Genomic DNA, 19,376 nt, shown 5'->3' with positions numbered 1-19,376 from the left:
TTTCTCTCCCTCCCTCCCTTCCATAATGTTTTCTTTTACTCTACAGCAGGGGTGTCAAACTCAATTTCATTGAGGGCCGCATCAGGGTTGTGTTTGACCTCAGGGGCCGGGGTAGGCTTGGCTAGGATGGGCATAGCCAGCTCGATGCCACTCGTGTCGGGGGCACCTGTGATGACTCTGCCAGCAAAAACAGGCTCCCAAGCTCTGTTTTTGGCTGTGGCTGCTTCCACGTGTGGCCCTCCTGAGCTCTGTTTTTGCTGGCAAAGGCACCATGGGCTGGTCCTTTGTTGTTTCCAAGGTGGCCCCACGGGCCTTGAGTTTGACACCCATGCTCTACAGGAAGAACAAAAGGCATTAAGTTCCCAGTTCCTGGCTCCCAAGTGTTACAAATGTGGTTATTCAATTCAATTCAATTCAATTTATTAAATTTATATGCCGCCCTTTTCCCCCGAAGGGGACTCAGGGCGGCTCACAACTCGAACCGGGGAGGGGAATACAGACAAAAGATTTAAAAGCAACAACATAACAATATATAATTTAAAAACTCACAACAGTCATACCATTCGAGACGGGGGCAACAGCTCTTTAGCCCCAGGCCTGTTGGAACAACCAGGTTTTGCGGGCTTTGCGGAAGGCCTGGAGGGTGGTGAGGGTTCGAATCTCTGGCACAGTTCATTTCTTTCACAATAAAGATAACTCCCAATTGTCAAAGGAGAGCTGTGTTAATTCATCACATTTCCTTAATTTATTAAATCCTATATCAGTCTAGCCAGCGGATGTGTGCATATGATGAAGTGGGCTGCAGCTCATGAAAGCTTATCCCTTCAATAAGCTAAGTATAGAATTAATAAAAAGTGTTCATTAGAAGAAGTGCTTTAATAAAATATTTTGTTGGAACATAAAGGGCATCTTTTCATACAGCACATTCCTCTCGGCTTTCTGGCAGAGAAAATATTTGGATGCAACTCCAAAACTCTTTAAAGCCCATTGTGCCTAAATATTATTGTCAAACTGTGTTTGAAGGACATGAATTTCTCCCCAAAATAAACCCCCTCATGTGAGTTCCAGTCTTCTGCATGGGAGAAACCCCAGCATCCAAAATACATCACATTATTCCAAACTCATGTTTTCGTGACATGGACCTATTACTTTTCTTTCTTTTCTTGTAAACATTTTATAGACTGTTGGTTAAGAAGAAGAAGGTTGCAAAAACAATTTTGTTTATAAAGAGCGGTCTGATATTAGAGATGGATGTTTGTCTTGTCTAGGTTTGTAAATGTACATTTCAGGTGCATTATTTGCATCTTCCTATTTCTACGCCTCCTCCCCACAAAAGGACCTCACAAGAACAGTCCTGGAGATATGCTACAGCAGTCGGAGGAGAGGCAAGGGTGTATCCACTCTACTTCTCAGCACATTTCTTATTCTTTGTCTCCTTTTCAACTCAGGAAGTTTCTTCCCCTGCTTGGGCCCCTTTGCCATACCCCATTTCTCCTCAGATGTACTCTCCCAAGATTTTACTCCCATGCCTTAGGCTTCCTGCAGGCTTCCTTCATTGTCCAATTAGCTGCCGTGAAACATTCCCATCCAAGATTTCCATCCTCCCTTCTGGAACGTGGAAATTAATCTTGGGCATGGAAGCAACTGCAGAGAAGCAAATACAGACCAGACAGAGAAGGGCGAGTCAGATGGTGGTGGCAGTGGTCGATCGGTGGCATTTGGTCTGATCTTCAAGATCAAAGGGAGCCTCAAATTTAGACACTGGATATTCTTTAGACCTCAAAATATTCAAATGATGTCTCACTTTGAGATACATGATCTTGTTTAAATAGTTCTTCATTCTTATAGCTCAGGGCCTTCAAAACAGACATAATAACAGAGTAACAAAGTCGGAAGGGACCTTAGAAGTCTTCTAGTCTAACCCCCTTGAAGCAGGAAACCCTACACCATTTCTGATAAATGGTTGCCCACTCTCTTCCTAAAAACCTTCAAGGTTGGAGCATTTTGGAAGCAAGTAGTCCCACTGATTAATTGTTCTAACTGTCAGGAAATTTCTCCTTAGTTCTAAGCTGCTTCTCTCCTTGATTAGTTTAGTTTCTGGCTTTACAAGCCGAGGTGAGGTGGCGCAGTGGTTAAATGTATAGCACTGCAGGCTACTTCAGCTGACTGCAGTTCTGCAGTTCGGCTGTTCAAATCTCACCGGCTCAGGGTTGACTCAGCCTTCCATCCTTCCGAGGTGGGTAAAATGAGGACCCGGATTGTTGTTGGGGGCAATATGCTGACTCTGTAAACCGCTTAGAGAGGGCTGAAAGCCCTATGAAGCAGTATATGAGTCTAAGTGCTATTGCTATTGCTATTACAAGCCGTTGCTGGAGCCCTCCTTCTGCCAGCCATACAAAAACGTGAACCATTTCACGTTTGCATAAACCAGTTCAAGGCCATCTTGGGGGACTTGAAGCTGTGTGAGAAGATGGCGCAATTTGACGGTCAGGAAATTCACCCCTGATTCTCTTTTAAACGGCCATTCTGTCTTTTTAAGGTTGGAAAAGGACAACGGAAGGTGGGATGCGTTGCAAGCAGCTTACATCACCCCTGGACTTAGTGTAGTTTAAATCCTTCCCATTAATTCCAAACAAAAAAGAGAGCAAGAACCTCATTAGGAGTGACATGACCAGTATTCAGAGAGTATTCCAGTATTTGAGGGGCTGCCCCAAAGAAGAGGGTATCAAATTATTCCCCAAATCACCAGAGGACAGGACAGGAAACAATGGTTGGAAACTAATCAAGGAGAGAAGCAACCTGGAATTAAGGAGAAACTTCCTAACAGTGAGGATAATTAACCAGTGGAACAGCTTGCCGCAGAAATTGTGGGTGTTCCATCACTGGAGGTTTTCAAGAAGAGACTAGACCTGTGATGGCGAATCTATGGCACATGTGCCACAGGTGGCATGCGGAACCATATTTGCTGGCACGCGAGCCATCAGCTGATTTTTCACCAGCTGATTTTCGGCCTTCTGGAGGGCCAGAGGAGGCCATTTCCGCCCTCCCGGGGTTTCAGGAAAGCCTTTGGAGGCTGGAGAGGGTGAAAAACAGGCCCAACGGGGCAACCAGAAGTTCGTTCTCAAACTTCCAGTTGGCCGTTGGGCCATTTTTCGCCCTTCCCAGGCTTCAGGAAAGTCCCCAGAGCCTGGGGAGGTTGAAAAATGGGCCCAAGGGGCCAACTGAAAGTTTGGAAATGATCCGTTTCTGCCTTCCAGAGGACCTGGAAGTTTTTTTTAATAACTCAATTCAGGACCTCAGAGAGAGCTTGTAACTATAATTTATCATTCTGCCCAAGGCAGAAAATTTGTGACATCCCTAAAGTTACAATGGATGACACGATCTCCACCAAACCAGAGGTTCTGTCTTTTATTAGGAACAACATTCCTGAAGGCATGATAAAGTTATGTTATTTTCTCCATTCTTGGCTTCGGATTTACCGTATTTTTGAAGTATAAGACGCACCTTTTTCCCTTAAAAAAGAGGGTGAAAATCTGGGTGCGCCTTATATACTGAATACAGCATTTTTGGCCTCCAGAAACCCCGCCCCCTTTGCACAAATGGCTGTGCCTAACCTTTAGGAGGCTTCCAGAGTGCTCCTGGGAGCTGGGGAGGGCAAAAATTAGCAAAAAACGGGGCATTTTTTGCTCATTTTTGCCCCCCAGCTCCCACTCTATAAGCCTTCTAAAGGCTCTGCATGCCCCTCCTTTTTTTTCCCAAAAAACTTGCCCTTTTTTGCAAAAGAAACGGGCCGGTTTTGGGAGGTCTGCAGACTGCAAAAACTTTTTTTTTTAAATCTTGGTGCGTCTTATACTCTGAAAAATATGGTAATTAGCCAGAATGGAACAGAGAGACTAGTAATTTTTTTCAAAACCAATGTAAGGCTTTTAAAGCATGAAGAAATTAATAGACATATTATTATTAATAGATTTTTTAAAATGTAAGAGTCGCATTCTTTGGAAGTATTACTCACACAAACCTTACGCAAGTGGAGGTTTGAAGTCCTACATTATCTCCTTGGATTCTATACTCTTGCTGTAATCAGGAGCCCCGGTTGACTGACCAGAGTGACCTTTTCCATGTGATTATTCTCAAAATAGCGATGCAAAGAGAGAAACTTTCAATCCATTGCCAGACCCTTATATATGCACTATTACATCATAGGTGTAGAACCTGAATTCATAATAGGAACATATTATTCTGTCCCGAGTCAGGATTAACAGTGGTAAATGTGCATTACACAGATTGAGGTCAAATTCCCACAAAGGTTACTGATGGCCACAGAGCACACAGAAAAAAAAAGGGCAGTAAATCAGTCCAGAAATCAAAAGCCAAAGCACCGGGAATCAAGGCTGCAAATGTCCAAGATAGCAAGGACAAAACCTGGGCCTAGGCAATGAAGGATTAGACTCTCAGGTTGGCCTAAAGGATAGCTGTAGTTCAAAGGAAAAGAGAACCCATGATGGCAATAAACATTCCTTCTGGGAATGACCAATTCCCAAACAGAACTTTATACTACAAGATATAGCTACTTCTCCTTTAATCTGCTGCTCATTAAGCTTGATCTACCAGGTTTCCCACTGTGTACAGAGACTGAACAGTCAAAATCATGAAGATAACCAAGTATGCTTTGTTCTGTATTTCTAAGGCAACGTCCATTTGACATATGCACATAGAGCCAGTATCAGACGTGATATTCAGCAGGTTCTGACCAGTTCTGGAGAACCAGTAGCGGAAATTTTGAGTAGTTCGGAGAACTAGTACATACCACCTCTGACTGGCCCCCCACCCCCCATCTATTCTCTGCCTCCCGAGTCCCAGCTGATCGGGAGGGATTTTGCAGTAACCTTCCCCTGGAGTGGGGAGGAAATGGAGATTTTACAGTATCCTTCCCCTGCCACGCCCAACAAGCCACACCCATCAAGACATGCCATGTCCACCAAGCCATGTCCACAGAACTGGTAGTAAATAAATTTGAATCCCACCACTGGCCAGGACCCTTAGGGTTTCTAGGTTTTAGGAATAGTTTTAGAGGTTCTACACAAGTGTATATTCTGCTAAGATCATTCTACTTAAGGGTTTTTGTGTATTCCCTTCCTCAAAAATCCATAACATCAATCTTCCGCAATTAAGGTTCGAGGGAAACTTCAAGATATGTGCCCATATTCATGTGTGTAAAAAATACACATGCATGCCTATTTATTCAGGAGCAGCATGTAACTCTGGAGTATCAGCCTGCTCAGCCTGTGGGAAATTCAGGTTGTCAGATTAGGTAGTTAAGAGAAAATTGGGGGACTCTACAGAGGTCAGGACAGCAGTGGGTTTGTTTGAGAGCTAAGGTTCATGTGGTGTTGGTTTTTACTCTAATCACTTTTCTCTAGCTGAGAAAAGTGATCTGGCTTGAAAAATTACAGGAAAGAAAGAATAACCTGCCCTTTTCCAAAAAAATTTCTCCCCGTCATTTAGCTAGTCCACATTGGAGCCGAGGTGGTGCAGTGGTTAGAGTGCAGACTGTTAGCTGCAGTTCGGCGGTTCAAATCTCACCGGCTCACCGTTGACTCAGCCTTCCATCCTTCCGAGGTGGATAAAATGAGGACCCAGACTGTGGGGGTAATGTGCTGACTCTATAAACCGCTTAGAGAGGGCTGAAAGCCCTATGAAGTGGTATATAAGTCTAACTGCTATTGCTATTGTTATTGGCTGAAGATAGTAGCAACAGGAAAAGTCTGGAGAACTGTGTGCACCAGTAGCTTGAGACTGAAGACCCCATTAATCAGTTGTCTACATAGGTCCTAGGACAAAGGGACACCTGTTTTGCTGGATTCTGTTTTTATCAAGAAACACGCAGGAGAGGAAATGAATTGGAAAAACAAACCAAGCAAGTTCACCTGCATGAAATTATGAAAAGGAAAGGAAAAGAAAATGATATTGAAATTAAAAAAAGAAAGGTTCTGTATTAACGGACAATGAAGGCATTGAAAAGCATATTATTTACACATCTGTGAGTGAGATGGGCAGTATCTAAATTTGCCGAATAAATAGAATCATAGAATCATGGAAGGGACTAGATGACCTGCAAAGTCCCTTCCAACTCTGTTAATCTGTTACCTTGGAAGCCTTCTAGTCCAATCCTCTGCCCAAGACAGGGGACCTTATTCCATCCCATACAAATGGCTGTCCAAACTTTTCTTGAAAACTTCCAGTGATGGAGCATTCACAACTCTGGGAGACAAGTTGTTCCATAGATTAATTGTTCACATAGTCAGAAAAGGCTATCCTTAGTTGCAGGTTAGATCTCTCTTTAACAAGTTTTCATCCATTGCTTCTTGTCCTGTCCTCAAGCTGCTTGAGAGAATAAGTCAACCCCTTCTCTCCTCCACTACTAGAAGACAGCTGTCATGCAGAGGTGGGTTCCTACCAGTTCGCACCTATTCGGTAGAACCGGTTCATCAAATCTACCGAACCGGTTAGAAGAGGTTCCACCAGTGGACCCGGAAAGCAGGCCACACCTACAGAAGAGGTTCCAAATTTTTTTGAAACCCACCACTGGTCCTTGGATATGATTATTCTACACTATCATGCTCATATTTATAAAACTCAAAGCCTCTGTGAAAGGTAAGGATGACTACTGCGTTTGTGGTGCAATCAGAACATTGCGTGTGTTGAAGTTGTTTTAACGCAAACCAAAGATTCCTTTTAAAAAACAAGTTTACATCATATTCTTATGCATGCCAGTGCTGTGTGTGAGGTAATTTAAGGTGGTTCTGACAAGTGTCGTCGGCATCTTCATATCCGATCACATGGGTGGCAAGCCACTCCCACCAGGTCACATGGGCAGCAAGCTACTCCCACAAAGGAGGCCACACCCACAGAGTAGGTTCGAACAATTTTTGAAACCCACCACTGCTATCATGTCACCTCTAATTCTAGACTAGACATAGCTAGTTCCCTTAATTGTTTATTGTGCTGTTTAGCCTATCATAGAGCTGGGCATTTTACGGCCCATGGGTCACATCTGGCCCTTCAGCTATCCTTGTCTTACCTTCATTGGCAGCATTGGGTTGTTGTGGCAGTTGGTGGGATGGCAGCAGGCAATGTAGCACCGTAGCAATGGTGGGATTCAGCCAGTCCGCACCTAGTCGAAAGAACCGGTTGTTAATTTTCTAAGCAGTTCGGAGAACCGGTTGTTGGAAGAAATCTGATTTCGTTTTTTTCCACTTTACAGGGCTAATCCTGTAAGGAAGGCATTCCTTCTATCCTAATCTTTATTGCCCTGCTTACAGAAACTGCCTCTCTGGTTAACTCTTATTACATTGTAACTGCTAAGGTGAAGCGCCCATTGACTTGAGTGATGTTGAGTTGGCCACGACCACACAGTCACATGACCACCAAGCCCCATCTACCCAGCTGGTCATTAGAGCAGAGAACCGGTTGTTAAATTATTTGGATCCCAACACTGCAGTGTAGTGATAGAGTGCCAGAGGAGAATAGGATGGCGGCAGTGGCAGGAGGTGGGGTGGCAGGAGGTGGCCCGGGAGCGGCAGCCCTCCACCACAGTTCCAGTTTCTCATGAGACATCTTGGGAATATTGCCCACCCCATATCAAAATGAATGTTTTGCCTAGAATAATGTTTTTGTTCCAGAAATACCGCTTTTGACAACTGGTGTACTATTTATACCATGACAGAAAGATACATCTAAATTTGAATGGCAGGGAAAAAACATGAATTAAATATAAGATGTTACAAGATGCAAAGAATGAGGAGGATTGGGTTTGATTTGAAATTGTATTCTGCATCTTATGTGTTTGGTTTGGTTGAAAAAGTGGGTGCTGCTGGAAACCTGAAGACTTTTGAAGTTAGAAGGACACAAAATAAGATTTGGTGGCATGGATATTTGTGGGAAAACAACATCAAAGTTAATGCGATTTTCAACAAATCATTATGTCGAATGTGCCTTAGTGAGAATATGGAATATATCAGGGGTGGATTCCTACTGGTGTTGGTACCAATTTGCTTTGCACACATTTCACAGTTCACTGTAAATTGTTCTGTGCATGCGCGAAGACCATGAAAAACTAATAAAAACCATGCCGGAAACAGCAGTGGAGACCAGGGAACCGGTTTGAGGGTGTGGCCAGCCTGGGTCGCTGCCAGTTCTGCAACCCAGGCCAAATTACCACTACCGCTTCGCACGAACCAATATGAACCGGTAGAAACCCATCTCTGATATATATTAACACAAGTTGTTTTTGAAAACACCTTTGTGGCTGTCAGCACAACAAGCATTTTATAGGGGGAAATCTGCGAGTCCCTTGGACTATAAAGCGATCAAACAGGTCAGTCCTAGGGGAGATCAATTCTGACTGTTCTTTAGAAGGCCAGATCCTGAAGATGAAACTCAAGAACTTTAGCCACTTAATGAGGAGGAAGGATTCCCTAGAGAAGAGCCTAATGCTGGGAAAGTTTGAGGGCAAAAGAAGAAGGGGACAACAGAGAATGAGGTGGCTGGATGGAGTCATTGAAGCAGTAGGCAGGAGCTTAAATGGACTCCTGGACTGGGTGGGTTCCGGCAGAGACTACTGCCAGTTTGCTCAAGGGCATGCCATGCGCGCATGCACAGTAAAACTAAAATTGCTCTGCACATACACAGAAGCAAAAAACAAGATGGCGGCACTTACAGCACCGCCAGGAGAACCAGTTTGGGGGCATGGCAGGCCTGGGTTGTTGCCAGTTCCAGTGACCCAGGCTGCCAAGTTACAACTGGTTCAGCCAAACCAGTCCGAACTAGTTCAAACCGGTCTGAACTGGTAGGAACCCACCACTGACTCTGGGGGACGGTAGAGGACAGGAAGGCCTGGAAGAACACTGTACATGGGGTTGCGATGGGTCAGACACAACTTCGCAACTAACAACAAGAGGGGAAATAATAGACAAACAGAAATGGCTAAGTTACAATGAGAGTTTAGAATTTTGTCAAAGAGAATGTAAAATAAAATCAAGAGAAGAATCAGTTGTAGAGGGATATAGTTATCAATGGTTCTCTTATTTACACTTATTAGAAAGATTTAAAGTAAGCAAAAGAATTTATAGTTTTGAACGTTGTAAGACTTAAGTTTGAAACAGAATTGTGTACAAATGATGAACATGTAAGGAAATTTGTATAAACTTTTATTGTAATGTGAAACAGAAGAACAAGTGAAAGAATCTGATACAGCAAGCTAAAATTTTTGGTTTTAACATACAAATGGATTAATGGGAAAATAGGTGGTTGAAAAAACTGAAATTTACACTAAATTATAATCTTAAAGAGAATTTTAATGCAATGATATACCATTGGTATGTGTTACCAGAGGAATTGTCTAGAGTCCATAAAGGCACTTGAAATTTATACTGAAAATGGGACATGTTATTGTGTTGGATGCACATATAAAAACCTAGGAAAAAATGGATATTAATACCCACAATGATTTATAGGATTTTAAAGATTAATATACAATTGAGACCAGACAAGATTAATATACAATTGGGATTGATAAATGGACAGTTGGGGGAAAAAGTCATGGAACTTGTTTTTATACATGATAGCTGCAGCGAAATTACTTTATGCACAAAGTTGGAAAGATTTGTCATTACACACAATGGTGGAATTGTTGGTGAAGATGATTGAACTTTCTGAGATAGCTAAATTGATTTCTTGGATCAAAGAAAATACAGTATCCATGTTTATTGCTAACTGGAAACCCAGCATGGACTTTGTGCATGAAACATTTAAAAGTGAAATTATGGTCCATGTTTTGATGATTAGCCGGCATAGATGGAATGTTATCTTGCAACCATAGAGTAAGAGAGGTAAATTTATATTTAAAAATTGCTGTAAAGAAGATCAGAAGCCACTTGTTTGTATCTTTTCCTTTTCTATTTTTCTTTCCTTTTTTTCTTTCTTAAACTTTGAGTTTTCTCTTTGATGTTTTTTTCTTTGCTGACTTTACATTGCAGTTTTTAGTTTTCAGTATTACATTTTCATCTTCCTTTTTAAACATGTTTTAATAAAATCATATATAAAACATTGCTATTTCTGCATGCTTTAATGAACAACTATTCCATCAATCTGTCAATTTTAATTTTAATAGAGTAAATATTGATAAATATAACCCATAAAAAACAAATGCACTTCTGGGCTCTTATTATTAAATTATAATTTTTAAAAGTGAGAAGGGGTCTTGGCAGGAAACCAACAACTGTGCTGTAGCTGCAGATGCTATTTTGCAGTCCCAGGAAAAGACATAGCTGCTTTAAAGAGATGCAGACAGGCGATCCGTGTGAGCTGTCAAACACACTGATTTTTTTTTAACCTTCCAATCTGAACTGCTGCACATTTAATTGTTTAAAATGTATAGTTTGGTGTCCTCTTTGTGTGGACTTTGGAGGAATGTGTTAGGATTGCAACTTGAATATTTTTTTCATTTTTTATACTGTAATAAACCAAATTTACTGAAATGTTTTCATTGTTAAGGAGATACCTCTCTCTATATATATATTTTGCTATCTACAGTTTTCAGTGATAACTAAGGCTGCCCTTTTTTCCTACTTTAGTAACTTTATTGCTATTAAAACATTTTTAAAAACTACATAGTTTTAAAAAAAACTACATTGCTATAAAACAAGCATGACTTAACAAAATATTTTAAAACAATCATTGGGATAAAATTGGGGTGCTTTACTGAAAAAGCTACAACTTGAGATTATACATATGGGCTATAAGAAAATACTAAATGAAGTTTTCTCCTTATGCCATGCTATAATTTTAACATTTGCATTTAGGAATTCTGTTTGATGACTTATAAGGGTGAAATTACTTTCAATTAAGCAGAGTAGTTAACCTTAAAATTGGTTGAACGGAGTAAGAATAAGAATATTTAAATACAAAACATATATTTATGCTAAAATATAGTAGAGATGTTATTATTAAAGGGTCACTGGTCCTCATTGAGACAGTCTATTCATCCAAACATCGTGGTTGTATTGCTCTCATTATTTTAAAAAAAAACCCCAAACTGTTCTCATCACTTCTGTATTTGGCTGAAAAACACCTTGTCGGATTATTCTGAACAAGTCTGGAAAAAGCTTCCATCTGTTGAAAGGCAGCCAAAATATCCATCCAGAGAGAAGCAAATCTCCAGTTAAGCTTTTGCCAGAAGCCTCCTTAGTCCTTAGAGCTAATCAAGCGCCACTATTATCAGCTCTAGAATCAGTCCGCTGGAGATTCTGCTACGCTTTGAAAACAAATTTCCCTAAGCTATGACACTGTGGTGGAAAATCCCCAGAACTCTTAGATGGATTGAGAAGAGAAGTAATAATTTACCTGTTGCTGAGTGTTTGCACGGAAGACTTTCAACGCTGACTTCCCAGGTATGTGAGCTTTCTATAGGACAGAGCAGGGGAAAAGTCATTGCCTGTCAAAAGATACCCACGGGTAAATGTACCCCTTGCTCATGCTCAGGGGTTCAATAATTGCATTATTTGGTTAAAGGACAAGATGGAATTGTCTCTAGGATATCACTACATCCTAGTTTTTGAGGCTGTATAAGGTAAAGGTAAAGGTTCCCTTTGCACTTATGTGCTAGCCGTTCCTGACTCTAGGGGGTGGTGCTCATCTCCTCATCTCGTTTTAAAGCCAAAAAGCCAGCACTGTCCGAAGATGTCTCCATAGTCATGTGGCCGGCATGACTAAATCCCGAAGGCGCACGGAACGCTGTTACCGTCCCATCAAAGGTGGTCCCTATTTTTCTACTTGCATTTTTACATGCTTTCGAACTGCTGGGTTGGCAGAAGCTGGGACAAGTAATGGGAGCTCACTCCATTATGCAGCGCTAGGGATTTGAACTGCTGAACTGCTGCCCTTTCTAACTGACAAGCTCAGCATCTTAGCCACTGAGCCACCTTTGGGGCTGCATACTGATTGCATATGCCTTCTCAGTAAATAAAAATCGGTACTCACAGTCTAATACTTGGTTGGCCTACTTGCTGAGCTGATAAACTGAGGATTCTTTCAAATACAGGTAATCCTCAATGTACAACAGTTCATTTAGTGACCGTTCAAAGTTACAACGGCACTGAAAAATATGGCTTACGGCCACTTTTCACAGTTACAACCTTTGCAGCATCCCGGTGATCGCATGATCAAAATTCATTCATTCAATGCTTGGCAAGTGGTTCATATTTATGACCATTGCTGTCTCCCAAGGTCATATGATTCCCTTTTGCGACCTTCTGACATGAAAAGTCAAAGGGGAAGCCAGGTCCACGTAACAACCAGGTTACCAAGTTATCCACTGCATGGATTCACTTAACAACAGTGGCAAGAAAGATGGTAAAATGGGACAAAACTCACTGAACAAATGTCTCAGTTAATAACAGAAAATTTGTGCCAGAGTTGTGGTCGTAAGTTGAGGACTACCTGTAAAGTATATTCCATACCAGTTTGCTTTCCTAACATCTTGAAATTAGACAACCTCCTGTCTTGGCGGCTGTTTTGCTAGCATCCATATAACAGACCCTCCTAACTGCAAATGTTCTTCTTAGTCTTAAAAGTTGGGTTGCGAGACACAGAGCCCAACAGTGTTAGTTAACTTCTAAACATGCAGTAAATAAATGTCATAAATTATGTAGAGATTGATCTACAGGTAATCCTTGACTTAGGATCAGTCGCTTAGCAATCGTTTGAAGCTACAGTGAACACACACACACACCCAAGTAGGGGTGTCAAACTCGATTTCATTGAGGGACTCATCAGGGTTGTGTTTGACCTCAGGGGGGAGAGGGTGCTGCCAGGGGAACATGGCCAGCTCAATGTTTCTCATGTCGGGGCGTCTGTTGTGGCCTGAGTGCTCTGCCAGTGAAAACGGATTCCCGAGCTTCATTTTCAATGGCGACAGCCTCCTACAATCATCTGCAAGGGAAAATGGAGCTCCATTTTCCCTGATAGGGGCATCATAAGCTGGTCCTTCACTGTTTACAGATATAAGCCAGATCTAAGCATCCCACAGGCCGGATCGAGCCAGTGGGCCTTGAGTTTGACACCACTGTCCTAGAGAATATCATTTGAACCACTGTCCCTGGGCTTTTCATGGATAATCATGTTAACCCTGACTACAGATACTTACAGAAGAAGGAATACAGCTGTTGACTCTCTGACTCTTTTGCTCCTCAGGGTAAGATAGGATCCACACTGAACAAATAAATAAATTGGTGCTTTATAACTATAACGGGTGGCTACATGAGATCATGAAGCCAAATAAAAGCAAGGACAATGCTTTTATTGCCCAGTCAGTTTTGAAAAAGAAAGGATGTTTGGTAAGAATAGGGAATACAGTGGCCACCATGATGATGAACTCATGTGCCATGGCCAGCTTGATGTCATTCGTTTCGGGGGCACCTTTGTGGCCCAAGCGCTCTGCCAGAGAAAACGGACTCCTGAGCTTCATTTTCCACTGCTTCGGAAAATGCTTCGACTCCTGAAACCTTCGGAAAACAAAAATGGAGTTGGGGGAGGGTGTGCAGAGCTTGAGAGCCTGTTTTTGCTGGGAGAAGCACCACAGGTCAGTCCTTTGCTGTTTCCAAGATGGCTTCGCGGGCCAGATCTAAGTACTCCACAGGCCGGATCCGGGCCCCGGGTTTTGAGTTTGACACCCCTGCCCCAAAGAAACTTAAGATCAGATTTCAATGTTCTCCTGTTGGGGCCTCCCCATGGTCAGGTGACCACATTTTGACAGGATAGCAACTGGTCTGCTTTTACAGCCATTCGCAGCATCCCATGGTCACATTACACACCATGGTTTTGCCACAGACTTGCTTTTACTTCTGATTGCCAGCAAAATCAGGCTCATATTAACAACCATTTTGTGACCACTCTGTTTCATTTATGACTGCTGCAAAAACAGGTCGCCAGGCTCAATTATGGTCCTAAGTCAAAGATTATCTGTATTTTAATATTTGGAATCCACACGACAATGCAATTACTTTGATGCGCTTGTGTTTTCTGGCTACAATTAATGGTAACATTATTTCTTGCTTCACTGCTGTGTCTTACTTCCCCATGGGCTCTAGCCAATAGTTGGCATGCATGAATGCAGATGATGTCATCAAATGGCCGAGCCAATCAGGTTGGATATCCCTAAAGTAATTAAGGGCAATCAAGAGGAAAGCAATATATTTGATAATTCACATGACAAGAACCATCCCACGAAACACGAGATATTGCTTCTGTGTTTGCTATTGAATGGAACAATGTCACATTGAGCCATCATGTGGTATCTCTGTTTTTCAGTTCTACTAAAAATATCTTTTTAAAAATATTAAGATGTTCAGATCACGCTTTAAAATCAAGATTTAAAATGGTGAATGTAAAATGCATTCATGCTACTGTTTTGATATCTCTTCAGAAAATCCAACTTTCACTTGGATTATGCACCTAGATATAGATGTTTGCTATAGAAAGAAGAACTGAAGATGAAACTCAAATACTTTGATCACATAATGAGAAGGAAGGACTCACTGGAGAAGAGTCTAACTGGGAAAGTTTGAGGGCAAAAGAAGAAGTGGACAACAAAGAATGAGGTGGCTGGATGGAGTCACCTAAGCAATGGGCATGAGCTTAAATGGACTCCAGAGAATGGTAGAGGACAGGAAGGCCTGGAGGAACATTGCCCATAGGGTCATGAAGGGTCAGATATGACTTCACAACTAACAACAACAACAGCAACAGCTAGTGCACAAGATGCACAATGACAGCCACCTGTGAGTTGTGTGTATTAAAGGTGATCCCATGCAAACCCTTCTAGTTTAAATTTCTATGGAGATTAGCAATAGCAATAGCTATTCCCAACCATCCAGGTCATGGTTGTCCCAAAGGTGCTTTTTCAAAAGGCAACTCCCCCCCCCACCTGAAGACGTTTTACTTCTCATACAAGACACTTGGATGAATTCAAGAAGCACCTTTGATGAGGAGCAAAATGTCTTCAAAGAAAACAAAATCATGGAAGTCCAGTTGCCTTTTGAAAAAGCACCTTTGGGACTTCTATCTTGGATGTTCTATCTTGGATGAATCTTTGGAGAGAGGGAATGACTATTAATATAAATCATGTGGTGATTTTTCATGGAACAACCACTAAGTAGTGTTTTTCATGGAATGACCATTAATATAACCCATGAAATACCATATTTTTGGAATATAAGCTGCACCTTTTTTCCTCAAAAAAGAGGCTGAAAATCTGGGTGCGTCTTATACATTGAATACATATATTTTTTTTGTCTCCTGAAGCCCCACCCCTTCACCAAAATGGCTGTGCATACCCTTATGGAGGCTTTCAGAGAACTTCTGGGGGCGGCGGGGGGGGGCAGAAATGAGCAAAGAATGGGACGTTTTTTTACCCACCATCCATCCCCCAGCAGCACTCTATAAGCCTCCATAAGGCTATGCATGCAATTTTTTGACAAAAAATGGCCTGTTTTTTGCTCATTTTTCTCCTAGCCCCCACCCCCAGGAGCACTCTGCAAGCCCCCCCTCCCCCCCAAGGCTATTCATGGCTTTTTAAAAAATGGGCCAGTTTTCGAAAAACGGACCATTTTGGGGAGGTTTGCAGAGTGCAAAAACTTTTTTTTCCCTTTGGAAAGCTCTTTAACTGATTGATGAGAATTACATCGATCAAGTGCTGTGCTAGCAGAAACAAAGTTTTAAGTGCTACAGGTTGTCAGTGATTTCCTTCTCCAGCACATGGATAAATACACCTGGAAACATCTACCTACCTACCTACCTACTCTCTCTATATCCCTACCTATCTACTGTATTTCTCTCTCTCTCTCTCTTTCTATTTCTCTCTCTCTATCCCATTACCTACCTACCTACCTACCTACCTACCTACCTACCTAACTAACTAACTAACTAACTAACTAACTAGCTGACTACTCTCTCTCTCTCCCTACCTACCTACTGTATTGCTCTCTCTTTCTCTCCCTCTCTATCCCTCTATCTACCTACCTACTTTTAAAAAAAATTTCCTCTTCAAAACCTTGGTGCGTCTTATACTCTGGTGTGTCTTATACTCCAAAAAATAGGGTATCCATATCATCAAGTTACAGGCACTATAATTTTGGGATGATGTTGCTATCAGACATGGCAATTTGAATGCAATTATTTCTGCAATTGTATTCCTTATGTTTTTTTCTCCCACTCTTCCTCTGCTGATCAAGGCAGCATCAAAGGTCCTCCTTAGGTTGATTCATGTTACAATCAGCCAGTGAACTTTATAGCTCAGTGACTGAACAGTGATTTGAACACAGGTCTTCCTCAGCAAGGTTCCAACTCCTGTATTTTATACTTGGAAATGCCATGCTAGCAAAAAAAAAAAAACATATAAGGAGGCCAATGTTTTATTAAAATAAAACAAAAGAAAAGAAAACAAAGTTCTCTTTTTCTATGGAGACATTTGAAATGTTATTCTAACTGGGAAAGGAATTCTAAATATGTCACATGTTCATTCACACCCCGGGGAGCAAAAAAATAGCTTAAAAATGCAAGGAGAAGTAAACAAACATGCCATCTTTATCAAAAGAAACTTTTGTTTTAAGGGCTTTGGGGATGGGCTAAAGTTACAGATCTAGCTAAATATCTGCAGTGAATTTGTGGGGGGGAGGGGGGAGAAAATGATCAGGTTAATGAAAGAAAGATCTGAATAAATTGAAAATAAAATGGAATACTTTACCAAGCCAAAAAAAAAAAAAAAACCATTGTCCTCATGAAAAGTAATATGTATCTGATTTGTCCAGGATCCTGGACTAAACAGTCTGGCCTTCTTATGTTCTTAAAATTATTGTCTATAGCACTGCGGGATTTTTATTCTTTTCTACATATAAAAATGTTGGACATCCAGTCCATTTGCAAGACACTGGGTGATGAAGAGAACAATACTGCAGAGCGTCTTTAAAAGGTAAAAGTAAAGGTTCCCCTTGCACATATGTGCTAGTCGCTCACGACTCTAGTGGGCAGCACTCATCTCCATTTCAAAGCCGAAGAGCCAACGCTGTCGGAAAATGTCTCTGTGGTCATGTGGCCAGCATGACTAAACGCTGAAGGCACACAGAACGCTATTACCTCCCCACCACAGGTGGTCCCTATTTTTCTACTTGCATTTTTACATGCTTTCAAACTGCTAGGTTGCCACAAGCTGAGACAAGTAACGGGAACTCACTCAGTTATGCAGCGCTAAGGATTTGAACCACTGAACTGTCGACCTTCTGATCGACAAGCTCAGCCACTGAGCCACCACCTCTTTAAATGGAATCAAAGAGCAATTGTTTAATTAACATTTGAATATGAAGTAGGCCTGTGCAAAACATTTGGGATTTCATTTGTTAGGGCAGCAGAAGATTCTCAACACATACCCAGAAGACCTTGGGAGGGCTTCTCAAAGTAGCCATATTAAAGCCGTATCTGTAGAGCAGGAGTGTCAAAATCAAGTCCCACAGACCAGATCCGGCCCGTGAAATGCTTCGATCTGGCCCACAGCGCTGCCCTGGAAACAGTGACAGATCGGCCTGCGGTGCCTCTGCCAGCAAAAACGGAGCTTGGGTGGCTGCGACGGACTCCTGCAACCCTCTGGCAGCTCTTTTTTCACTGGCAAAGGGTAGCAGGAGGCCATCACAGGCACCAAAGCTCTATTTTCGCTTGCAGAGCACTCAGGCTACCACAGGCGCGCCCAACACAAGTAAAGTCGAGCTGGCCATGCTGACCCAGCCCCCAAGATTAAACACAACCCTGATGCGGCCCTCAATGAAATCGAGTTTGACACTGCTACTGTAGAGTTTTAGACTGGCATGTAACATATAAGTTACCGGTAGCTGCCTTGTGTTATCAAAATAATAAAGATAGGGAATAAATAAATGACAAACAAACAAATAATAACATGAAACAATGAATAGGAATATAGGGGACTTGAGGATAAAAAAATCAAGAACAGTTGCTGGAACTGGATATGTCTAGTGTTATGAAAAGAAGGACTAGGGGTGATGTGATAGCAGTGTTCTAATATCTTCTCACAAAGAAGAGGGAGCCAAACTGTTATCCAAAGCACCTGAGGGTAGAACAAGAAACAATGTATGGAAACTAATCAAGGAGAGAAGCAACTTAGAAATAAGGGGAAATTTCCTGACAGTTAGAAGGATTAACCACTGGAACAACTTGCCTCCAGAAGTTGTGAATGCTCTAACAGTGGAGGTTTTTAAGAAGAGGTTGGATAACCATTTGTCTGAAGTGGTGTAGGGTTTCCTGCAGAAGCAGGGGGATTGGACTAGAAGACCTCCAAGGTCCCTTCCAACTCTGTTATTCTATTCTATGTGACATAATATACAAGGGGATAGTCATACAGAAATGGCAGAAGATTGGCCATATCATACAATGAACTTGTCAACACTGGAAACAACTATTCTACATTTGAAGGTGTTAGTTGAAAAAATATTTTGGTGAAACAGGGGAGCTCCACTCCTACAGTGGAGCTGTTGATACTGCTGCTGCTCATGATGATGTTGTTGAATGAAACAGCTCCTTGTTTGGAAAACACCAAATCTAAGCTAATTATAAGTCCCAATTAAAAATACAGAGACATCAATCAGCCCAAGCACAGGCTTTTCCAGATTAGATAAAAAATCAAAGCTTAGCTGCAGATCTGGTTATTAAAACATTCAGAAATAGAGATGAGCAACATTTTTTGGTCAAAGATAAGCTTGTTATTTGCATCTTGCATTTTTGTACAATTGAAAACATGCCCCATTTCTTTTATGGAATTTATTCCTATGTAAAGGCATACATATTTCAGTATAAGAGTTCAATGTTATAATTACCAATCAGAATGGAGATGGAAGGAATCTTGAGGGTCTTTTAGTCCAGCCCCCCCCCCTCAAGCAGGAGACCTTACACCATTTCAGACAGGTGGCTATCCAGTTTTTTCTTTAAAACCTCCAGTGATGAAGCAGCTAAAACTTCTGAAGGCAAGCTGTTCCACTGGTTAATGAAATATAATGTATAATTTAATATAATATATATTTATAATTATAAACATTACTGTATAATGTTTGTGTACAGTTTGATTTAATATGGCCCTTCTTATTTAGATTGTGACTATATATTGTCCAAAGAAGAGACTTTGAGACTTTTAATTATTATATTTCTGGATTTTTATTCTACTTTTGCTTTAGTACTTGTTAAATCTTGTTAACCCAAGATTCCTGATTTTAGATAGCAAAAGATATATATTGCAGTTTCTCTATTGCATATATACCAAA

This window comes from Thamnophis sirtalis, unplaced genomic scaffold, assembly GCF_051295495.1.
Source record: "Thamnophis sirtalis isolate CommonGarterSnake01/CBP01778 unplaced genomic scaffold, rThaSir2_p1.2 scaffold_5, whole genome shotgun sequence".
NCBI lineage: Eukaryota > Metazoa > Chordata > Lepidosauria > Squamata > Natricidae > Thamnophis > Thamnophis sirtalis.
Note: the sequence above shows the minus strand (reverse complement) of the source record.